The sequence below is a fragment of the Danio rerio genome, chromosome 9 (assembly GCF_049306965.1).
Source record: "Danio rerio strain Tuebingen ecotype United States chromosome 9, GRCz12tu, whole genome shotgun sequence".
NCBI classification, from domain to species: domain Eukaryota; kingdom Metazoa; phylum Chordata; class Actinopteri; order Cypriniformes; family Danionidae; genus Danio; species Danio rerio.
In genome coordinates this window covers 53473250-53499709 of record NC_133184.1, presented here as the reverse complement: position 1 = coordinate 53499709, position 26460 = coordinate 53473250, and the positions used below count along the sequence as shown (strand labels likewise).

Genomic DNA, 26460 nt, shown 5'->3' with positions numbered 1-26460 from the left:
CAACCAAGCAAAAACAAACCAACCAAACCGACAAACCAACCAACCACCTAACTAAACCAACCAAACCAAACTCAACCCAACCAACCAAAAACAAACCATCCAAACCAACCAATCAGAAACAAAACAACCAAACCAACCAACAAATCAACCCAAACTAACCAACAAACTAAACTAAACTAAACTAGAAAGACCAACCAAACTGACAAAAATCCAAAGCAACCAAACCATCCAAACAACCAACCAACTAAACCAATCCAACTAACCAAAGACAAACCAATCAAACCTCACCAACCAACTAACTTAACCAACCAAACCCAACCCAACCAAACCAAACAACCAAAAACAAACCAACCAAACCATCTGACCAACCAAAATACCTACCAACCAACTAAACCAATCCAACTAACCAAAGACAAACCAATCAAACCTCACAAACCAACTAACTTAACCAACCAAACCCAACCCAACCAAACCAAACAACCAAAAACAAACCAACCAAAATACCTACCAACCAACTAAACCAATCCAACAAACCAAAGACAAACCAATCAAACTGACAAACAAACCAACCAGTCAAACCAACCCAACCAACATACCTACCAACCAACTAAACCAATTTAACCAACCAAAGACAAACCAACCAAACCGACAAACCAACCAGCCAAACCAAACTCAAACCAACCAACCAACTAAACCTGCTCAACCAACCAACCAAAAACAAACCAACTAACAAAACCAACCTATGTGTAATTGTTGCATAAACACAGTTTATTGACCGGTACAGAATTTATAATAACACCATTGCATTTTACAGTACAGCAACTCTTAAACACTACGATAAAAAACATATTTATATCTTATTTTATTTATTGTATTTTATTTCTTATTCACCAATCATCGAACATTAACTTAGTTATAGAACTAGGACAGAAATACAATGTAGAGGAATACAAAAAATAATTTGAATCAAAGAAAAAATCTCAATCATTTACGGTACAGTAAAAATATAAATAACAAGATAAATATAATAATAATACTAATAATAATAATAGCAAATTAATAAACAATAAATGCATGGAAAATGCTAAATAATTTGAGGTAATTATGCATAAAATGTTAAGAATATAAATAAATAAATATACAGTAATAATAACAATAAAATAAGAATATATAAATATATCAGTACAGTAAAAATATAAATGTATATTGATAATAATAATAATAATTATTATTATTTTGATTACTGTTATTACTATTATTATTGTTTATTTTATAACAAATAAATAAACAAATTAATGCATGTAAAATGTGCAATAATGTAAGTTAATTATGTAAATAAATGAATTTTAAAATGATAAATTAATGAATAAATAAACAAGAATAAAAAAAATGTATCAAAGAACTTTTAAATTCACAGTACAGTAAAATAGAAATAGATACACAATAATAATAATAATTATTATTTTTATTATTAAACAAATTAATGCATGTAAAATGTAATACAATGTTAATTGTGTAAAAATATGTTAATGAAATTTTTTTTTATAAATAAATATACAATAAAAATGCTTATAAAAATTGTTGTATAAAATATTTTTAATTGACAGTACAGTAAAAAAATAAAGAAATAATATATAATTAAACAAATAAATGTTAAATAATAAATATTATTATTATTATGTTGTATTAACGATTTTTAAATTCACAATACAGAAAAATAATAAATAAATATTAATTAATCAGTAATAATATTGTTATTGTTTTATACAAAATTTATTTTATACCAAATAAATAAACAAATTAAAATGTGAAATAATGATTAAATTGTATAAAAAATGTTAATTAAAAATAAATATTATTTAATATACAATAATAATAATCACAATAATAATTATTATTTTAATTTATACAACATTTATTTTATTCCATATTCCATAAATAAATAAATAAATATTTTAATGCATGTAAAATGGGAAATAATGTGAGTTAATTATGTAAAAAAGAAATGAACAAATAAATTAATAAATATAATAATAAGAAGAAGAAGCAATAAGAATAGAAAGATTTTTCATTCATTTTTTAAATTCACAGTCCAGTACAAATATTAAAAAATAAAAAAATATACAATAATAATAAAAAAAATGTTTTAATTAGAATTTTTTCAGAATTAAGCCACAATGGTTTTTCTGATGCCCATAGTGTTACCGCTGTACTGACCATTCAGAAATTCAGCATCGCAACTTACAAGGTGAAACACGACGTCATGTTAACAGACAACTCATTCCTCCACCCCAAATCCTCCATGTTTTAATGAAGCATAATTTCGAAGCAACATCTCGCGCGGCACATTGTTGTTTTGCGACAGCAGAAACAACACAACAACCGAGGCCCACGACGTGCTTTTGCTCTATTTGCAATGCTGAATATTGCATGTCGAAAGCGCGCATGTGTTGCGCATAATACACGACCCAACTTGGATAAACAGAGCGTTCAAATTGTCATCTCTCACATCAAAGCATGAATTTATTCTAAAAGGCAGCAAATATGAACTCCTCTCTCCCTAATGATCTCTCTCTATCTCCCTCTCTCTCTCTCTCTCTCTCTCTCTCTGGAGTCGTGGACAGATGCTTGTACATAATTACGTTGTCAGTGCTCGTTATTTGGAAGAGGAAAGCTGTACTGACAGTTTCTGGGTCCATGTGTTTTTTTTTTTTTTTTTTTGTCTTTTTTTTTCTTGTCCTTGCTGTTGACTCAATTTTGACAGCATAATGCCGAAAGTGTAAGACAGAAATATCATTGATTATTCAAATGATCGCATTGTGCGCGCGTATATAAAGCGGGTTCTCCATTCATCCGACTATCGCGTCCGTGTTTGGATTAAAAAAGTCCCCCTCCAAAAAAAAAAAAAAAAGAGAGGAGGAGGAAGTTATAGATTGAGAAGGAGAAGCAGCAGGCTGATTACGAGGTGTCAAAATTGCCAGGAGCAAAAAGGTGAAAGCAATCAGGGGTGAGAAGAGTGCAGCATTCGTGAGGGGCAACTAATTATCCAATTCATTTGTGGAGAGCAGCATTTGAGGCTGAACGCTGACAGATTGGTGCGGAGGAGAGGGGAGGTGTTAGAACAATGGAGCCCGGCTCACCCTCATTATTGCCGCATGCTAATCAGACGCGCCGCGCTGCCGCTGCCGCCGCTGCTGCCGCACAGTTCAGGGAAAAACAGCAAGTTACCCGCTTCATTCCAACGCGAAGAAAACCGATGGAGAGAGAGGGAAAGAGAGAGAGAGAGAGAGAGGGACATGCACATGCACAGAAGTGTGTTGGCTCAAGTTCCACCAACGCATGAACGAGCCAAAAGGTTGCTGCAAGCAAAAAAGAGTTGCATTGCTTGCATACTAATTTAAAATATCGCTTATTTAAAGTAAGCCTGTTGCTTTGGCTACTCTATAATTGCATTAAAAACTAATAATAAAAACGATATTTTGAAGAACGCTCGAACCTGTAACCATCCACGGTATTTGTGTTTCCTGTATGGTAGTGGTAGATGGTTACAAGTTTCCAATATTCTTAAAAATATCTTTTTTTGTGTTCAACAGATTAAAGAAACTCAAACTGGTTTGGGACAAGTAAATGATGGAAGAGTTTAATAACTTTTAATGAGCAGCAAAACAGTAGTTTACTGAGCAAAAAGTCTAATTGTACATTAAAACAAAGTACGGCCATTTGTTGGATTATTTCTGAGATTACTAATTCTGAGAGTAATAGGGACTAACCCGACAGATGGGATAATTTTTTTCAATTAAATAAATAAGATCAAATTTAACTCAGGATTTGGGTTAGTCTAATTTGACTTTAAATAACCCAGCATTTCTTAGTGTGTTCAGTGTATTGTCCATATCACTGAGAAATATTGCATAAGCACAACCCAGTTTGAAAATTAAATTCTTATAAATTTCTCAGTGAAAATAGGTCATACTTTTGATAATAATAATAATTTGTAAAAATATTTTTTTCAGAGAACATCTTTAAAAAAAGAAATATATTACATTTAAATCGATGTTAAAATACAAAATTTATTCAAAATTGTATATATATATATATATATATATATATATATATATATATATATATATATATATATATATGTTTCTCTAGATTTTCTGCTGACTAGTCTTAAGTATATGCACTGTAGTGTGTGTGTGTGTGTGTGTGTGTCTGTGTGTGTGTCTGTGTGTGTGTGTGTATAAAATGCCTTATTTTAACCCACAAAACCAAATGTGTTTGGACTTATAAAGTTAATTCTAAAAATAGTCTCACTTTATACAATTCTCGCTATTAACAAACCATTAACTAAGACTTCTCGCTCAATAAACTACCAATTTGCTGCTCCTTAAAAGTTATTAAACTCTTCCACCATTTACTTCTATCTATCTATCTATCTATCTATCTATCTATCTATCTATCTATCTATCTATCTATCTGTCTGTCTGTCTGTCTGTCTGTCTGTCTGTCTGTCTGTCTGTCTGTCTGTCTGTCTGTCTGTCTGTCTGTCTGTCTGTCTGTCTGTCTGTCTGTCTGTCTGTCTATCTATCTATCTATCTATCTATCTATCTATCTATCTATCTATCTATCTATCTATCTACATTTCTTAAAACATATAGGCGACGTTCTATATTTCTAATATAAACTGAGACGTCGCTGGAAATGCGGTGCGTTGTAATTTAATTAATTTGAATTAATTAAAACACTACTTAAACCGTCGAGCACAGAAATGGGGACACAGATAATGACATTAAATTAGCTTCATTTGAAACATCTGTTGCTATTCCATTTGTGTCTAATCTTTCCTCAATTAATCTTTCCTTATGTCTTATAAAAGCGGAACATGGGTTTGCTGCAAGATATAGGTTTAGAGGCCTAAAGCACACAAGTATAACATAATAAAGTCAGACTAATATGATTTTGTTCGAATATGGCGGAATAATATAATATTTAGTAATTAGGAATACATAGAATCCTTCAGAACTAATATTGTGAGAAAATATGTAAAAATACCACATATTGGTGAAAAACACATGTAAGAATTAATTATTAATGTAATATGTCTAGACGAGCTATTATTTGCTCGTTTCTTTTACAGCAGTGTATAATCGAATTTACTTGCATTATTTCGATGCCACAACCTTAAAAATAATATTGCTGCAGCGAAATCATGACATCATCACCGAAAAGAGTTTTGGAATCCATCGAATACATTCTAATGTTCTTTATGACGTCATTAATAAACTTCTATCAAAATAGAATCTTAATTAGCATATTTCTTACATTTAGATTCGTTCAAGCTGATTGTGCGTAAACAGTTTATTATTATTATTATTGTTATTATTTCCTGAGCTGGAACACGAGGAACTCCCTTCGTTCACACATTTCTCTTATGTTAAAAAAAATAGACCTACTTATAAGAATTGATCTTGATAATATTTTTTTACATACAGCCAAATAACCACAAGCGTAGTATAACTCAGTGTCTGCAGCTCTGCCAGACTATTGCCAAATAACAGTCTGTGAGAGGAGAGGGGGAAAAAGATGGAGGAATTAATATGTAGTGTTAATTAACAGGAAGTCAGAGGCAGTCTCAGCATCACCACTGACAAAGTTTGATCAGAGGAAGTCTGTATTCCCAGTATTGTGTGCAGTGTTTATAATCACTGCTCGCTGTTGTTGCTTCATTTTTTTGTTGCAAACACCTGAGTGCTGAGGATCCATCTTAGTGTCAGTTTATGTTTGTTGTGAAATCCAGGGTCAGGTTTGCCTGTCACTCTTTTGTCACGCGTTATTTTGCTTTACAGTGTTATTTAATTATTTTTAAACAATTACGAATGTATTTATTTACTTATTATTAAGAAGTTATATTTTCCTATGCAATCTGTGGATATTTTATGCGTAATTCAAAAAATGTTTACACCCCTAGCAAATCTATCTTTTAAATTCCTATTTTTAATAGGAGGGGATACAATATTTATGCATTTACAGTACATTAGCTTAGTCAGTACTGAAATCAAATCTGGAGCTTATCGAACAAAATAACTTTGTTTGAATTTAATTGAATTATCTTTCAGTTTGGTGACTAAAATATTATCTTAATAAATATATCTGTTAAATAATTCTGTTTTGTTTAAATAAACCAAAATACATTGCGAAGCGGAATGAACCACCAACTTATCTAGCATATGTTTTATAAAGCGGATGGCCTTCCAGCCGCAACCCAACACTGGGAAACACGCATAGACTCTTGCATTGACACTACGACCAATTTAGTTTCTTCAATTCACCTATAGCTCACGTGTTTGGACTGAGGGGGAAACCGGAGGAACATGGGGAGAACATGCAAACTCCATACAGAAATTATCTTCTTGCTGTGAGGCAAGTGCTAACCACTGAGCCACTCTTGTTTGAGTTTAAACACGGATTATTCTCTCCTGCAAGGGTGAAAAATAAAATTTAAAAACACAATCTGCTTTGTTACCCCTTAAAAAATGTGTAGCTGGGTTGTTTTAACCTGAAGTTGGGTCAGATATGGACAAACCCAAGAGTTGGGTTAAAAAGTGTGATTTAAATTTGATTGAAACATTTTTCTAACGTTAGATGATCCATTTTGACCCAACTTTGGGTTTAAATAACCCAGCATTTTTAGTGTGTATAATGTAACTGTGCTGTTATAGGTATTTTCTAACAAAATATTTGCTTTAATTTATTTGTTTATTCATTTATATTTTCCATTTAAAACTTTTTCAAGCATTTTTCAACGCACTTAAACGTTTCTTTATAATTAATATTGGTTAGAGAATTGAAATAGAGAATTAAAATGCTAAGTTTATAAACAAGTTTAGAACCATACACTCACAGAAATAAAAGTACATGAGCTCTCACAGGGGTCGTACCATTTCAAAAGGTACAAATTTGTACCTAAAAGGTCGATATTAATATCTCTAGGATACATATTAGTACCTAAAAAGTACAAAAGTGGTCCTCTTAAAAGTTTTAGGTAGTTTCATAGGTAGCTCATTTCTCAGAGTGTATGAGTGCATTTTAATTTTAAATTAAGATCATGTCGCTAGTTAACACTATCAATGCATTTTTTTCCAATACATCCCACAGTTTTAAAATATCAGCCTCTATTCTGGTAAAAGTACCGGAATTAATATGAAAATCAGAAAAGTGTAAAACCAATTTATTAAAAAAATAATCAAAATAAAACATTTTTAATACTAAACCATCTTTATTTTTTAAAGTATGCCATAAATATTTTAGATTCTCATTTAACACGTTTTCTTCTTATTTTTTATTTTGTTTTATAAAACCAAAATCATGAGTAGTATAGTGCAACAGGATTTATGTTGTTTGATTTTTTTATAAATCAACAATGGTTTAAATAATGGTTTACGCTAAAGCAGTCATCCTTTAAATGACTTTGACAGTCATTATTTAACACAGCCAAAATATGGTCAACAATTTAGTAGAGCAGGCAGTTAAAGGGTTAAAACAATATATTTAAAAGACATAGAAAATTCGGGTAGAAAATTTCAATGGGTCATGTAATTGGCCCATAAACATTTCCTGCTTGTTATCAAACTATTTATTAATGTAAATAGAGGACAATTCAATCATAACTTCATGATAAACAGCATTCATGACATTATTTATCAATATGTGGCTTTTTTGGATTAACGGGAGCGAAAATTAAATATGTAAAACAGAAAATATGTTGAGACCTTTGTTTTGTTTACATACCTCAACATGGTTTATAATGCCTATATTTACAGGGGGAACCACGACAATATAGCTAAAATAATTAGCGTATTGTTCTGTTTACCCCCTAAAAGAGATTATATCTCATCGTTTGCGTCTTTGATAAATCTATTTTGTGTGTTTGGAGGATTGCAGCTTCATATTTGTTGATGCACCTGTCAGAAAGGCGCTTTTGTGGAGGCAGAACCGACCAGCAGGTGTTTGTGGGTCAGTTGGCCAATGTTTTCTAGCCTCTTGATGCGTCGATGGCCATCTCTCCATATCAGAGTCGTGCAGACAATCAACAACTTCCTACATGAACACATGTGAATGCATGGGATTCAGACCAAATGTATAAGGGCAAGAGCGACTCGGGCCACCCCGCAGTTTGCATGTTACCCAACAAGCAACGCGACGGTCCCTCTCGGTTCAGGATGCGCCGCGAATCCTCCTCATGTCAGGCGAAATGTGTTGAAGCGAAAGGCTGCCTTCCGTAGGTCTCTGAGCAGTCCTGTCTGCTGTGTCTGTGTGTGTGTTTGTTTCGATGCCTGGTTTGCGAGCCCCCCGATTCTGGAGCACGGATTTGGCAGTCACAGCAAGTGATGACAGAGGCATTGGTGAGATCGCACCCGGAGCCCCAGAGGACGCAATACCGTTTCTGAAGAAGCACAAGGAAAGAAGGCCTCTAGACCGCTTTGCTATAAGCCTGATAAAGTCGTGTGATTTGTGGGAAATAAAATTAAATAATAAATATTTTTTGGGGGTGTCCAATAGCTAATCCCACCCGGCAAAAAGTTCTTAAAATAGCCATTTTGCTTACGCGTAAACGTTTGTTTTACAATCAAATGATTCCTAAACTGAATGCATAACCAAAATACGTTTCCTAAAAATAGTAATAATGTTGAATCCTCTTAAATATCAATAAATGGGCTAACTTTATAACCCAATTGAGAATACTTGAAAAGCATTAAGATCTGTTTGTTTTCTTAATGTGTTTAGGCCTCTAACAAAACGGCATGTTAAATACTAAAGAAGAAATCTGAAGAAATTTCCTCTATATTATATCGTTTATTTACGTTTCCATGCAGATTATAAGCTATTATTTCTTCATGAATATTCAACACATTATTTGTCAATGGTTACAGGTTTTAAGCATTCTTCAAAATATAGTTTTTATTATTAGTATCTAATGACTGACATTTTTATTGGGGGTTGTATCTATCTATCTATCTATCTATCTATCTATCTATCTATCTATCTATCTATCTATCTATCTATCTATCTATCTATCTATCCATCTATCCATCCATCCATCCATCCATCCATCCATCCATCCATCCATCCATCCATCCATCTCTGTCAATAACCCACATTTCTTGAAACATACATTTCTTTATTTTGCCTGCGCGTAAAGTTTGTTTTACAATCAAATGAATGCATAACCAAAAATAAGTTTAAATAATAATAATATTTAATCATTACAAATATCAATAAATGGGTTAACTTTTTAATTGAATGAGAACATTTGAAAAGCATTAAAATTAGTTTTTTTTTCTTGATGTGTGTACGCCTGTTACCAAAACATTTTTTAAACTGTTGTTGAATGTTAAAAAATCTGAAGAAGTTTTCTCTATATTATATTTCTTTATATTGTTTAATTACGTTTCCATGCAAACACTAAGTTGTTATTTCTATCTAAATTATCATCTTATTATTTTATATGCAAACCTTAAGGGAAAAGACCAATTGATAATCTGTCATGCGTCATAGGAACATTGCGTTTCTGTACGCATTTTGCAGGTGTTTCAATTTTGTTATTGAAACACTATTTATTAATATATATATATATATATATATATATATATATATATATATATATATATATATATATATATATATATATATATATATATATATATATATATATATAGGTAACATTTCATTCATTCATTCATTCATTCATTCATTTTCTTTTCGGTTTAGTCCCTTTATTAATCCGGGGTCGAGACAGCGGTACGAACCACCAACTTGTCCAGCATCTTTTTATGCCACAACCCTTTTCTGGAAAAGCTTTAAGGTAACAAGCCATTTCGTTTTATAAGTGTTTCTTTTGAAATGTTCTGTTAATGTTTTGCAGACGTTTTCGTTAAGTTGTAAAGTGAATGATTCATGAAGATCCTAATTAGAGCCTAATAATTATTTTTGTTATCTACTTTTAATGCATTAATTAGAGATATACACCTTTTAATTTTTAACTCATTATGGGTATTTCATTTTCAGCGTTCTGTTGGTGTTTTGCAAACGTTTCTGCTCAGTCATAAAAATACTTCTCAAAATTTTAAGCATTCAACACAGTTTTTTATGCGTTGGTTAAAGGCCTACATACATCAACAAAACAATGTTCAGCAAATGTTCTCTTTCGTTCATAATCGTATCCAATTTCTCAAGAAATCATGTGATTATAAAACATAATTTGATTATAATTAACAGCATAAGCTCTCTCTCTCTTTCTCTCTCTCTATATATCCAAGAATTATGAATGGACCAAACATTTGTTCTTTGAGACATGTATAATATATCAGACAGCGCTAAATGGGTGACTGGGAAAAAATTGTTTATTACAAACTTGAGAGAACTCGTCAAAACCAGAACCCAGCAAACAGTTTTGTGTTTGATAGCCGTCTTATAGACATCTAAACGTAGACAGCTTGGCTAAAACAAGACTAAACTTGGGCTGTCAGTGAAAATCTAATAGACATTTAAGCATAGCCCAAAACTAGACAAGTCGTCAAATAGACAGGTTAGACAGACTTTATAAGTAAAGTCTTATACTTAGTAAGTATAATTCATTTCTGTTTATTTGATGACTAGTCTAGTTTTGGCCTATTCTTAGACGTCTATTAGATTTTCACTGACAGCCCAAATATAGCCTTGTTTTAGTCAGGACGACTGTATTTAGACGTCTAGTAGACATCTTTTAAAAACAAAAAATGCTTGTTTGTGATAAAATTTCCCAAACATTAAAGTTTTTGCTGCTCTCAGCATGTCTATTGTTGTGCTTGTTGATGAAATGTAGGACAAGTGCACTGCCATCCATCTCGATAAAGATATTTTTTGATGCAAATTTGTTCATATCACGTGGTGAGCTGCGATTATTACACCGTTGACCTTTCAAAAGCAATAATGAAATAATGATGCACGGCGTATAGCTGTGTTTCCTGTTGCATTCATATAGCTATATATATGTGTGGCTTTCATTTTGCTTTCTGGATGGTTGATAAGGGGAGGAAGGGAGAGGGATGCAATGCGCCGCAAGGGTTAAGGCAGCATGAGAGAATCCATTCTCGGCTTAATGACCTAGCCTAGCTGGGCGAGGACGGCAGGGAACACGCTCTTGACTTGTACCGAATTTGCCAATTAACACCTCGGATAACAGGCAGCCTCGGAACATCAGGCGCGTTGGGAGGAGAGGCTCACATGCACTTTGTTTTTCATTCTTGGCCTGCTTCCTATGGCTGGCATGCATGCGTTTCAGCATCTTAAGGGCTTCAGGAAGACGTTTCAGTCATTCATTTCGCGTCGATCGCTCGATCAGAATAGCGAAGATGGCTTGGAAAAACGTGTTCGTTTTGTCCCTACAGCTGGAGGGAGATTTGGCTCCGGCTGCATAAGATATTCTTCGACTTTCGTGTTTCTCCGTTACTGATAGCGTTTGCTATTTTCACACTAGCCCATATGGCCGCTTGCAGCCTCAATTAGATCCACAACTCTGGTTTCCAAGACACACTCTCTCTCTCTTTCTTTCTCTCTGTCTCTCTTTTTCTCATGCCTGGCTCCCTCTCCCTCTCTTTTGTTGCTCCTATTGAACAAATGAAGACTAACAGACTGATATCGTCTTGATCACAAAGTTAATTATTCAAAAATCTAGATCTTGACTCTGGTCTCCTTGGTTGAAGCACCCACTCCTCTCCAGCCTATTATTTTCTCACATGTTTATCAGACGCCTAAACAACACCTTGGGCGGGTGTGAATTTTCAAGCCCCCGGTGAAATTCTCACCGGGCCCGTCACTGTTTTTCCTCCGAGTCCATTTACAGGTAGGAGAGAGAGAGAAAGAAGCACCGCTGCCAGGTCCTAATGACTTGAAGCCCGCCTTAAAAAACACCTTTCGGCCCGCGTGTCCGCGACATCCTCGCGTCAAGCGAGTAAAATTGAAAAGGCGCGTTTTTTTCGCGCGTTTTTCCCCTCTCGTCACCGTTCCACACGTGGCGATTCATTAGCAGCTATTCTAATAGAATGCGATCATCAAAGGAAAGATACGTAATTGATGGAAGTTCACACGCAGCCAAAGGTGACGCAATCTGTCTAACGATGTTCGTGAATCTGTGCCTTGTATTACATCTAGCAGGATAACATGAGTAGCACTTCCTTTAAGCGGCCGCGGACCTTCCGGTATTTTTTCCAATATGAGGTTGAGGGATCGTAACTCGCTTCGCCGACTAGACGAGCAGGGAGAATGTGAACCGTGCTATGGAGGTCCACACACCCGCATTCATTTATTTATGCAGTGTGAAGAAACCATCTGGCCGTGGAGAAATTGAAAGTGGATGTAATCTGGCAGGCGGCGGAGTGTATGACTGACACCTCATGCGGTATTAGTGGGAGGACAAAATCATTAATGCTCCGTCTGAACCGGTGCAGGCCATTAAACGACTGACTATCAGAAACCTTCGATTCCTTGAAAGTCTCCCAGACAATGATGATTCATTTGCATTCACAAAAATATACTAGGCCAGGTCAAATTTACTCATGGTTGTGAGATTAAATTTGTTTATTTGTTTTGGACATTTCATTTTCTTTTCAGCTCACGTTTTTACTAGAGGGTTTGGATGGAACATACCGCATTTAAAGGGGTAGTTCACAAAAAAATGAAAATTTACTCACTATTTAGGCGACTCACCCTCTAGTGCTTTCAAATGTGAGTCGAACAAAAATTTTTTTAGCATGTTAGAAAAGGGTTAAGTACACTCAAAAAAGATATGTTGGCTTTAATTAACTTTCAATTAACAGGTTCCACGAGTTAAGTTACCTCAAACAAAGAATATTAATTTTAGCAAACTTAACTTAGTTACATGAAGGTAATGTAGTGTTGTTTAGTTCAGTCAACATAACATTCATAATTTAGCTTCAATCTATTTAGTTACTGAACTTAAGTATGGCCTTGTTTACACTGTCAGGTCTTGATGCCCAGTTCCTATTTGTTGCCTATATCTGATTATTTTGCCTGTCCGTTTGCACGTTCTTTTAATTGTGACCCATATATCCGATTAATGTGTTTACACTTGGTATTTAATTTACGATGTTGCACATGCGTAAAGGTGGGTTCTAGCATCTGCGCCACACTAGCCAAGATGGAGAAAATTGTATTGCTTTTAACTCTATGAAATTTGCAAAGTTCGCCCAACTTTAAAAGGATTTTGAAATGGAGGAGAAGGGGAAAGGGTCGTCATCGCAGCTTGCACCTATGGTTTATATATGGTGTCCTCCATCAGTCTGAGGAATCTGTAGGTTCGAGAGATCTCTGGTCTGGTGGGAGCAAATTGTGGCAGCTGACCACTTTCGTCCTCCATGTTTTTTCTGTTGTTGTTGTTTACTTTACGTATCTTACAATTAGTCATAATTGTAAGATTTGCGTATTATTTTAATTGTTAAATATTCAGGAAAAAATAATAAATAAATAAATAAATAAATAAAAATAACTGATAAAAGTTTCCATTCATCACCTTGGTCAAGCTAACCCCCATGAACTATGTCTATATATATATATATATATTTTTTTTTTTTGTAAAAGCTAAATACAAACAAAAAGTGAACATTAATTTTTTAATGCTTTTTTTATTTAAAAAAAGTTATAAGTGCCTGGAGGGATTATAGACTGTGCAAATTCAGTTTGCAGACATTTGTAGGTACAGACATCTATTGTTTGTGTTCTTGGCAGTTTTTCCTGTCTTTTTTCATTTAATTTTCTTGTCGGCTTTATTAATTCAGGGTCGCCACAGCGGGATGAACCGGCAACTTATACAGCACATTTTTAGGCAGCGGATGCTCTTACAGCCGCAACCCATCTCTGGGAAACATTCACACACACACACACACACACACACACACACACACACACACACACACACACACACACACTCACACACTCACACACTCACACACACACACTCTACAGACAATTTAGCCTACCCAATTCACCTGTACCGCATGTCTTTGGATTGTGGGGGAAACCAGAGCACCCAGAGGAAACCCACGCGAACGCAGGGAGAACATGCAAACTCCACACTGAAACGCCAACTAACCCAGCTGAGGCTCGAACTTGCGAGGCGACAGCACTCTCAACAGAAGGCGACAGAATGACATTTGTCCTGGGAGCACTGTACCAATGTGGCGGCGCTATTGACGCATGCTTAGGGTCCCTATGCGATATCTAGTGTATATATCTATGGATTCCCATATAATGAGAGCGATTGTTGTGTTTGAATCTTCCTTCCTTTGCTGTTTTGAAACTGCGCATGTGCAGATACTACTCCACCTATCGATCAAAATGCGGTACTGCTGAAGCAACACATCTCCCTTTCATTTATTTTAATTAGGCGAGTTGTTTAAATTAAAAAACTTCCTTTAGCTATTTTTGTCCAACACAACTCTTTATGTAAAGTTTCTGTGTTGTATTTTGGTGTGGGATTACGTTAGAGGCCATGGTCTCTAGCCTCCTTGTTAAAGCAACTGACTCCCATACAAAGAATCATGAGTTTGATCTCAGCTCACATCGGGTTGTGTGCAGTAGGACCGGTTGGTTGCATGTGGAGGCTCGTTCAGGATGGGAAGTGTTGTGTAAGTTGAATATTAGACCACTCACAGGCTGGCTTTTAACAATATATGTTTTTTAATATCAACTTAACTCAGAACATAGAGCTCTCTTACAGCATCGCATGCGCTCCCTTGTTTTCTTATTTCTCTTTATCATTTCCTTGATGAACTTACTGACGCTCATTCTAGCCAATAGGAACATGGAATGTCCTGCTTGTATAACATCATTGGCTTAGAGTTAAACACAAACATTACAGGAAGGACGTTTACAGGGGGCGAGTGTAATGGAGGCCAGCTAGCAGTGCTGTGCAGGTAAACCTCACTCTTCTGACCTCTAAAGGTACTTTAATGTCAGATGCTAGAGGCCATTGTCTTTAGCCTCCTTGTTAGAGCAACTCCCATACAAAGAATCGCAAGTTCGATCCCAGGTCAGACTGAGTTGGGTGCAGTAGTATCGATGAATTACATGTGGGGGCTCGTCTTGAATGGTAGTGAGGTTTAGGGGGTGAGTGTAACGGATGCCAGCTAGCAAACAGCTGTGCAGGTAAACCTTACTCCTCTGACCTCAAAAGGTGCTCTAGTGACAGATGCTAGAGGCATTGGTCTTTAGCCACCTTGTTAGAGCAATCAACTCCCATCCAAAGAAATGCTGGTTTGATCCCAGGTCAGACCGAGTTGGGTGCAGTAGTATCGATGAATTACATGTCGGGGCTCGTCTGGAATGGGAGTGAGGTTTAAGGGGGTCAGTGTAATGGAGGCCAGCGAGTGAGGTGCTATGCAGGTAAACCTCACTCCTCTAACCTCAAAATGTGGTCTAGCAACAGACGCTAAAGGTGTCTTTAACCTCCTTGTTAGAGCAAAAGACTCCCATACAAAGAATCACCGGTTTGATCCCAGCTCAGATCGGGTTGGGTGCAGTAGGACCCGTGAGTTACATGTGGGGGCTCGTCCGGGAGCAGAGTGAGGTTTAGGGGGGTGAGTGTAACGGAGGCCAGCTAGCAAAATGCTGTGCAGGTAAACCTCACTTCTCTGACCTCAAAAGGTGGTCTAGCAACAGACGCTAAAGGTGTCTTTAACCTTCTTGTTAGAGCAACTGACTCCCGTACAAAAAATCACTAGTTAGATCCCAGCTCAGATCGGGTTGGGTGCAGTAGGACCCGTGAGTTACATGTGGGGGCTCATCCGGGAGCAGAGTAAGGTTTAGGGGTGTGAGTGTAATGGAGGCCAGCTAGCAAAATGCTGTGCAGGTAAACCTCACTTCTCTGACCTCAAAAGAGCAACTGACTCCCATACAAAAAATCACTAGTTAGATCCCTGCTCACATCGGGTTGGGGGCTCGTCCGGGAGCAGAGTGAGGTTTAGGGGGTGAGTGTAATAAAGGCCAGCTAGCAAAATGCTGTGCAGGTAAACCTCACTCCTCTGACCTCTAAAGACGCTTTCGTGGCAGATGCTAGAAACTATTGTCTTTAGCCTCCTTGTTAGAGCAGCCCACTCACATCCAAAGAAATGCTAGTTTGATCCCAGGTCAGACGGGGTTGGGTGCAGTAGGACCAGTGGGTTACATGTGTGGGCTTGTCCAGGATGGGAGTGAGGTTTAGGGGGGTCAGTGTAACGGAGGCCGGCTAGTGAAGGACTGTGCAGGTAAACATCACTCCTCTGACCTCTAAAGGCAGAGGCCATGGTCTTTAGCCTCCTTGTTAGAGCAACCAAATCCCATACAAAGAATCACCAGTTCAATCCCAGCTCAGAATATTTTGAAAATGTCAGAGACTTATAACCATTGACTTCATTAGTAGTACTATGGAATTACGTAATGGTTTCAGGTTTCCAACATTTTTCTAAATAGCCTAATATTTAAAATATTTTTCTTTTTTATAGAGGAAAAGAAACTCAAATAGGTTCCGGACAAAACGTGAAGATTTAGGCAAATAACAGAAGTTTAAATCTTGTGTGAACTATCCCTTTAAGCTGTTCATATCAGACTTGCACTATCTAAAATCTGGTCCAAGATAAACTCCAGCTGCTCCTTGACCTTTTGTTGCACTATTATTCTTAGTAACCCTCCCACTGCTACTTTGCTAGTTTGAAGTGAATCACATGTGCTAATGTAGGCTATTCACCTGTCTGATGTCAGTAACACACAGGATGGCTCATTTTTGCAGTTTAGTTTCAGCAGATGCTCTTTTTTTTAACAGCAGGGAGTTCTGAAAGTTATGTTTCATGTATGAAGTATCGTATCCACACACAGTAAAAAATACTGGGTTGCTTAAAGCCAATGTTGGTCAAATATGGACATATACCCAACTGTTTGGTTAGAAATTGTCATTTAGATTTAATTTAAACCCATTTAGATTTAATGTAGTTTATTAAATTAACCAAATGTTGGGTTTGTCCATATTCGACCCAACATTGGGATAACCCTGCATTTTTGAGTGTATCTAAAAACCTCTTCTATCTTTAATGCTCTAATCTGCACAAGTTTTTCCTTATTCAAGCAAAACATATTCAGGTGGAAATTTTCAACGGTTAAACGCTAATTCCCCCCCTTGCACACGTGAAAATAAAATTAAAAGCAAATATCAAATATGGACATAACCAAGAGTTGGTTGTTCACCTATAGTGCATGTGTTTGCTCTGTGATATGTATCACAGTATATCAATATGAATGCAACCTTATTGTAAAACGTTACAACGCTACAATAAAATGCATCATAATGTATTTTTAAAAACAGTAAAATAGTTTGTGCAACACATGCACCGAACTGATTTGACTTCATCTTTCCGAAGGTCTTTTAATTTAGTGCAAAACAAATTGGTTGCCTACTCTGCTCACACACTCGGTCTATCTAGGGATGAGCTAGTGCAATTCTCCGCTGGCTTTTCTGCGACAACAACCTGCAAAGTGCTCCCACAACCCTAATCTGCACGTCTGGGACCCCACACCTCCTGAGCTCCGACCGCTCGGTTGTTTTCCTGCGCGCTGTTTGTGTCCCACAGGTCAACATTCGTCGCACAATCCTGGTGCTGTGTACACAACAGAACAAATGCATGTGCGAGAGCATGGAAAAGAGAGTCGTGGTCACTTCTGCTGACGAAACCACTAGATGTAAATGCCAAGTTGGGATTTAAAGCTGAGAAGCAGGTGTGAAAAGCGATGAGAAGTCTATTATTTCTCTTTATGCGTCTTAAAAAAGGGGCCTGATTTCTGTAAACTTAAATTATCACTTTTTTTCCTGGACTTTGCAGTGGCATGGGTGTGTTTAATTTACAGGGAACAAAAACATTAAAATATATTACATTAAAGGGATAGCTCATCTAAAAATAAAAAATGAACCTCAGAACCTAGATACACTGTAAAATGTATTTCGTGATTCATTTTTAAAATGGTCCCTACAGCCACAGCCATATATCCCTGCAGCCCAAGACCGGTTACTCACTGAAGTAGAGCAGGGCTGACCCTGGTCAGTACCTGGATGGGAGACCACTAGGGAACACTAGGTTGCTGTTGGAAGTGGTGTTAGTGAGGCCAGCAGGGGGCGCTCAACCTGTGGTCTGTGTGAGTCCTGATGCCCCAGTAAAGTGAAGGGGACACTACACTGTCAGTGGGCGCTGTCTTTTGGATGAGATGTTAAACCGAGGTCCTGACTCTCTGTGGTCATAAAAAATCCCATGGCACTTCTCGTGAAAGAGCAGGGGTGTAACCCCGGTGTCCTGGCCAAAGTCTCTCTATCGGCCCTTACAATCATGGCCTCCCAATCATCCCCTTCCACCGAATTGGCTCTATCACTGTCTCTCCACTTCACTAATAGCAGGTGTGTGGTTAGCGCACTGGCGCCGTTGTCCTGTGGCTGTTGTTGCATTATCCAAGTGGATGCTGCACACTGGTGGTGGTGTGGAGAGACCCCCCCCCCCTCATGATTGTGAAGCGCTTTGGGTGTATGGCCATACACAATAAATGCGCTATATAAATACACATTACATTACATTACATATTTATTTGTGCTTTTAAATTGCATTATGGGAGCTTGAGCTTTTTTCCAACAACTTTTTTTAACCTTAAAACGTTTGAAAAAGTGATTTTAAGAACATTTGTAATAGTTTAAAGTGATATATTATCAGGGTTGGTGTTACAAAAACCTTGTAATAAACTGCCAGTGCATGTTCTGTTGTTTTACATACTTATTTCTCTATTTATTATTTCTTATGCATTATACTGTACACTCACCGGACACTTTATTTAGGTACCCCCTTTTGCCTTTAGAACTGCTTTAATCCTACGTGGCGTAGATTCAACAAGGTACTGGAAATATTCTTCAGATATTTTGGTCCATATTAACATGATCGCATCATGCATTTGCTGCAGATTTGTCAGCTGCACATCTATGATAGAATCTCCTGTTCCACCACATCCCAAAGGTGCTCTATTGGATTGAGATCTGGTGACTGTGGAGGTCATTTGAGTACAGTGAACTCATTGTCATGTTTAAGACACCAGTCTGAGATGATTCACGCTTTACAACATGGCGCGTTATCCTGCTGGAAGTAGCCATCAGAAGATGGGTACACTGTGATCATAAAGGGATGGACATGGTCAGCAACAATACTCAGGTAGGATGTTTTATTTATTTATTTATTTTATTTATTTATTCATTCATTTTCTTGTCGGCTTAGTCCCTTTATAATCTGCCACAGCGGAATAAACCGCCAACTTATCCAGCAAGTTTTTCTTCCAGCTGCAACCCATCTCTGGGAAACATCCACACACGCACTCATACACTACGGACAATTTAGCCTACCCAATTCACCTGTACCGCATGTCTTTGGACTGTGGGGGAAACCGGAGCACCCGGAGGAAGATGCAAACTCCACACAAAAATGACTATTGAGCCGAGGTTCGAACCAGCGACCTTCTTGCTGTAAGGTGACAGCACTACCTACAGTGACATTGCTTCGCCCTTTATTTATTTATTTCAATTTTATTTATTTATTATTTTAATTTATAAAAAATTATTTTTAATTAATTTATTAATTTATTTTAAATGAATTAATTGTAATTTTATTTATTTATATATTTTCATTTTTAAAATAATTTTTATTTATTTTCATTTTTAGTTTATTTACATTTAATTTATTTATATTCATTTAATAAAATTTATATTAATTTAAATGTTTTTTATTTATTTATTTTAGTTTTATTTTATTTATCTAAAATTAATTCAATAATTTTATTTTTTTAAATGTTATTTTTTTAATTTAATGACATTTATTTTCAGTGTAAAATTACTACTTATGTTTAAATGGCAATTTTTTTCACTTATTTTTAAGTTTAAAGAGAAATGGACTATTGTTTGTTTTTTATTATTGTTTTGTGTCGTATTATTTGGTTACTGAGCAACATTAAACAATACTTTAAAATATTAGTTTTAATGTGATTTTCTAAACTAGCTGTGTTTTAAAGTTAATGAATGCATAATAATCGTGATAACCGTGAATATTCCTCAGACTATAATCACACAACCAAAATCTATAATCGTTGCATCCCTACTTGAGTATATCGCCATACACGATAAATACACATTTCTTACTTTTCACAGTATAGCAATAGTTTATATAGCTATAAATAAGCTTCTTATTTTGAGGTAAGAATAATCATTATGATGTAATGATGTAAGAAGTCATTATGATGTAATGTAATGACTTTAAAAATGAATTTTCCTAAAATACTCATAAATTATCATTTCAAATCTTTTATAGTTATTCAAAATATTATCTTTTTCCCAATTTGATGCTTATAGTCTTTTAAAACATGATAACATTTATTATAATCACTTAAGAGTATGTAAGAGTACACTGTTAGACATTTCTGTAAATTACACAGTTATTTACTGTATTTCACCCAGTGTAATACTGCAAATTCCTTTTACGGTAAATAACTGTATTTACCGTTGCATTATGGGAATTTAGTGTGACGTCGAACAACATATACAGCGATGTACTGTATTTGTAAAAATTCGTGTATTATACTGTATTTTCCACAACTGCTTCAACGCCACCTTGCGGCGATTCGACTACTCTGCACCACATTTTGCCTGAGGACCCTGGAGCAATTCTGGAGGACAATTTATTAGTGTGCCTGAAGAACATACTGGATTTAACAAACTTTACTCTGGTAAGCTGAGGCAGTGTTTCATTTTACAGAATGTTTTGTGGACGAGAATAGAACAAAGTAAAGTATAAAGTTGGCTATTATTATTTTCTCTGGCTTGGCGTTATTTCGCCCATTTGAGAAATATATCATCTATTAAGATGTTACCTTTATTTAATTTATTACATTAACACTACTATTACTTTAAATAAGACTGTTTATGACTATTAGCCATTGTTCTCGTCATATCTTTTTATTTATTTACATAGGAACCGGTGTTGCAGCGGGTTTTGGTTTAGGAGGGAACCAGAGGTATGCAGACAGTTTTGGAGGACACTTAGCACGAGACAACGGTCCGGCAGAGAGTGTTTTCCCCCAGAAGAATATGAATGAAAGACCAACAAATAATCCAGGTAAAAGCGCGTCTGTCTGTGCTGACAACACTCGACATTGATTTGAGCACCTCTATTAGCATTTGTTTGCTCGGCAACATTGGCTGAAGCGATCTTAAAATGGTAATGTTAACTGTTAGCTAAACTGAGCTAAGTTTATACTGAATTGGACTCAAACTAATTTTAACGTGCAACGTTTAACTTATATTGATTTATACTATATATAATAGATGTTGTGAACTTATTTTTCTCTGGTTTAGAGTAACTTATAACGTTAGCTTGAGAAAATAACATCGCGACGTAACCTATAAGAACGTTAACGTAAATCTAAAACGTTACAATATGCATAGAGGTAAAGTTGGGTTTATATTCGCACATTCGTTCATTTAGAAGACTCTATACTGTTTACCATGTTACTTTGAATATTCGATCAGAATTAGCATGCCAGTATGACTTGAAATCAACATTAACACTGTTTATTTGACCGTGAGCATGTTGTACTTTGATAGTCATTAGCTGCTAAAATGATTTCGCTATTTAGAGTTTGCAAATAATACTTTTATAAAATTAAATTATTAAGGGGGAAGTCTGAATCTGCTAATATAAAACCAATTTTACCTCTATGCATTATGCTAATAACCACCTTTTTGCTATTTATTGTTTGCTAATTATTTTTTTATCACAACTCTTGACATTTGGTTTAACATAATTGTTACCATTATATTTTTTTCTGTTTAGATATGGCACTGGCACAGCAGCAGGTTTTGTCTGAAGAAACAAACAGCATTTCAGAGGAACATCTTGATCAGCACAGCCTTATGTTTAAAAAATAAGCAAGACCAGTAAGCAACCAAGGTAAACAAATAAAAAAAGTTGTGTGGAGGTTGTGGATTGTAGCATGGTATTCTTACCTGTATTTTTGGCTTTTTTATGGTCTCAATATAGAATACTGGGAGCCTGCCTGTGCAAACTGGACCTTATACAACAGTAAGTACTGTACATCTATTTGTTTCTCAATATATTAACGTTACTTTTAATACAAAATGTGTCACATGTTTAGTTGCTAGCTAAATAAAAAAATCGTTTTCCCTTTTTTATTAAACCATTTAGTAGGGTTTTTTTTTCATCTTTGTTTATAATATTTTTGAGCAGATTGAGGTCTGTCATGGGTCAGACATTTCAAAATACAATAATTAGTATTGGGATACATGCATTTGTCTATGTATTAAATGTCTTTTTCCCCATTTCATGTTGCCTAAATATTTTGTAATAAATAAAATAATACAATTTTTTGTATAAATAATTCCAGAGGATGAAACAAAATGCACAGCAACAACCAGAGTGAGCCAGAAGATAGCAGGAGAAGTACTGAAGAGAATGACAACCATGAACAACAGTGAGTTATCCTTCTTTCACCAGCTAACTGAGAACTTGGATTAGGTGAGACACTCTCAATAGTTTTATCAGTATTCAGTCAGTTTTAGTTTATTAGGAATACATAAAACAAATAGTCTAATCTGTCCTGCAGTGAATCAACCCATCACAAATGCTACAATGTTTTTGTAAAACCTTGTTAGGGAAAAAAATAAACAGGACATTCTGGTTAGTTATCTTTTAAACATGGTAGTGAGCAGGTTATGAGCAGGAGCCAGTTGCTCAGTACCAGCTGAAAACTACCCCAACCTAGCTGCCATGCTTCAAAATAATTAACCAGTATATGATTTATTTTTTTAAACAAGCTTCTTCTATGCTTATGTTAGTCTGTTTGTCCTTATCCAGAGTTCTTCATAATCCTGGACTGGGCCAAATCCTGACCAGATGCTGTGGTGGTCATGGAGGAGTGTATCCTAAAAGACACATGTGATCAATGAGTTTCCGCATTGATCCAATGGGCCAGCCTGACCACCCGCTGGTGAACTTTCAAGCCTCTGGTGCCTAGACTGCGGCCTTGCACAAGTTTGGCTAGAGGAGAACTGGTCGTGCCCAACTGAGCCTGGTATCTCTCAAGGGCTTTTATTCTACACTTTCGTCAGTTGGTGAAGTTTGTTCCATGCCACTGTCGCCACTGGATCACTTGGCTACGATTGGTGGATCGGTGGATTTGCTCTTCAGTGTTTGGACTTTCAGCAGTGACATTTACTGCTTCAATTCTGAAAACTGGACTGAAGCAGCTTCAATTTACAAGAACTTCTATGTTAAGCTGCTTTGACATCATTGATCTACATTGTAAAAGTGCAATAGAAATAAAGATGAATTGCATTTGAACATGTGAATTCAGACCTTGTTGAGCATTTGACACCAGAATTAGTAATATTTTAAAGTTGGGTTGTTTCTGAGTCGCTAATAGTTACAAATATTTATTTTTCCAACAATATGCAATTCAGAAGTTTAAATTTTTATTGTACATGTATGTTCTAGTGCTTTGTGTGATTTATTTATTTTTAATGTGTTGATTTTATTGCTTAATGTAATTTTCACACATTTTCCTTAAATGCTTTAAGCATTATTAATGTTTTAAAGAATGGAATATTTTGTAATTGTGTCTGGTTTAATGTCAGTAGTACTTAGTACAATTGGGTTTTTTTTTCTCAACAATATGCAGGTCAGACACTTAAATTAGTTTTGTACATGTATGTTAATGTGCTTTGTCATTTTCAATGTTTTTTTTTTCTTAAAATAAAATATTTTGAATGATTGAAATGTAATGTTTTTACACATTTTTAAGCTTGTTTTAAGCATCTCCAATGTTTTAAATAAAGAGTGTTTATTTTGTTAATATTTTGTAATTGTGTCTTTTTTAGGTCTATAGTATTAAAATATTATTAATAAAATTATATTATAAAATATTTAGGACAAAATTAAAAGGTTTACAGTAGCTAACTGTTAACTTAGGTTTTTACAGTAGTTAACCATTTTCAGACACTACAGTAACATGCTGTAAACGGATTTACAGTTGTATACTGTAAATCTAAAATACAGTAACTTACTGGCAACAGTGTTGCCAGTAAGTTACTGTAAAAACCCTTTGAAATGTCTAACAGTGTACAGACAGATGCTGAATTGATGAGACATACGTCACTCACACAAAAAATGTTGGGTTATTTTAATCCGAGGGCTGCATGGTGGCTCAGTGGTTAACACTGTTGCTTAACAGCAAGAAAGTTGCTGGTTCAAGTCCCTGGGTCTGTTGACATTTCTGTGTGTAGTTTGCATGTTCTCCCCGTGTTGGTGTGGGTTTCCTCCAGGTACTCCGGTTTCCTCCACAGCCCAAACACATGCGCTATAGGGAAATTGGGTAATCTAGATTCACCGTAGTGTATGAGTGTCTGTGTGAATTAGTGTGTATGGGTGTTTCCCAGTAATGGGTTGCGACTGGAAGGGCATCCGCTGCTTAAAACATATGCTGGAATAGTTGGCGGTTCATTCCACTGTGGCAACCCCTGATAAATAAGGGACTAAGCCGAAGGAAAATGAATGTCCATGCAATTCCAGAATCACCCATAAACATTCATGCACAAATGAACCACTTCAGATAAAAGCATCAGCCAAATGCACAACTGTTACATATCCACCCTATAGTTTAACATTTAATAATACAGCATGCATATTCAAGTGCATCCGACATAAAGTCGAATAAACAAACGCAACAGAGCTGATCTTAAAACGTTGGTGCCTGTTTGATATTTTTAGGTTCGAATGATTGCAGATATCTGCGCGGCACACAGACGCTGGACAGCTATCAAACACGGCTTATGTTAGTGCCATCCAGAAATCTCAGCTCCTCAGCCATGATGGCAGAAAGAGAGAGAGATGTGTGCTGGCAGCCTCTTCCATCTGCATTACTAAATCATACACTGTCTCTCTACAGGGACAAATAAAAACCTCAGTGCTGAATATTTCAGCAACGGCTTGGATTTCATCATGTGTAGGCCTGACAATATTGATAGAGGAGCCAAAAAGATGCTAAAGCTAAAGCCAGTGACATGAGACTTGTTTAGTAGCAGCGGTATTAGTAATGCAAGAGCGGGTTTAATCAGTCATTTATTTTTAATCCTGCGTGGCGGTGCTGTATTGATATCTCTCAAATTAATTCAGGCAAAAATATGTATCTTTATGTATCTATATATTGTAAAATAGTGAGTAAATTTTAATTTTTGGATGAACTATTCCTTTAATAGTAGTGTCATCTTTTCCATGTCATCATTTTCCAGTACCTGGTTGGACCTCTTTTGCTTTCAGAACCTTGACCATTCGTGGAACAGATTCAACAAGCTACTGGAAATATTCCTCAGAGATTTTGGTCCATATTGACATGATACCATCACACAGTTGCTGCAGATTTGTCGTCTGAACATCCATGATGTGAATCTCCCTTTCCACCACATCCCATCTCTACTGGATTGAGATCTGGTGACTGTGGAGGCCATTTGAGTACAGTGAACTCATTGTCATGTTCAAGAAGCCAGTCTGAGATAATTTACGCTTTATGACATGGTGCGTTATCCTGCTGGAAGTAGCCATCAGAAGATGGAGACACTGCGGTCATAAAGGGATGGACATGGTCAGCAACAAAACCCAGGTAGGCTGTGGTGTTGACTCGATGCTCAATTGGAACTAATGGGCTCAAAGTGTGTCAAGAAAATATCCCCCACACCATTACACCACCACCACCAGCCTGAACAGTTGATACAAGGCAGGATGGATCCATGCTTTCATGCTGTTGATGCCAAATTCTGACCGTATCATCTGAATGTTGCAGCGGAAATGGAGACTCATCAGACCAGGCAACGTTTCTCCAACGCTCTATTGTACAATTTTGGTGAGCCTGTGTGAATTGTTGCCTCAGTTTTCTGTTCTTACTGTAGCTAACAGGAGCGGCACCCGGTGTGGTCTTCTGCTGCTGTAGCCCATCCGCTTCAAGGTTGGACGTGTTGTGTGTTCAGAGATGCTCTTCTGCAGACCTCGGTTGTAACGAGTGCTTATTTAAGTTACTGTTGTGTTTCTATCAGCTGGAACCATTCTGGCCATTCTCCTCTGACCTCTGACATCAACAGGGCACTCACTGGATATTTTCTTTTTTTTCAGACAATTCACTGTAAGATCAGATCAGAAATAATCAGACAAGCCCGTCTGGCACCAGCAACCAAGCCACGTTCAAAGTCATTTAAACCCCATTTCCTCCCCATTCTGATGCTCGGTTTGAACTTCAGCAGATCGTCTTGACCATGTCTACATGCCTAAATGCATTGAGTTGCTGCCATGTGAT

At 36.2% G+C, this 26460-nt stretch overlaps 1 protein-coding gene and 1 long non-coding RNA gene across 3 annotated transcripts in view; one reads left to right on the top strand and one right to left on the bottom strand.

Annotated features, from left to right (window-relative positions):
• Window positions 1-26460, bottom strand: part of rbms1b (RNA binding motif, single stranded interacting protein 1b) — a 447127-nt gene that overhangs the window by 275726 nt on the left and 144941 nt on the right. The gene's annotated exons all lie outside the window — the stretch shown is intronic.
• Window positions 20738-23970, top strand: LOC141376226 (uncharacterized). 2 transcript variants are annotated; one of them, XR_012385667.1, is made up of 6 exons: window positions 20738-20826; window positions 21072-21215; window positions 21933-22049; window positions 22140-22181; window positions 22504-22590; window positions 22974-23970. It is a non-coding gene; the product is annotated as an uncharacterized lncRNA (long non-coding RNA). The 2 variants fall into 2 exon arrangements; XR_012385668.1 differs by having other exon boundaries at window positions 20741-20826; window positions 22504-22634.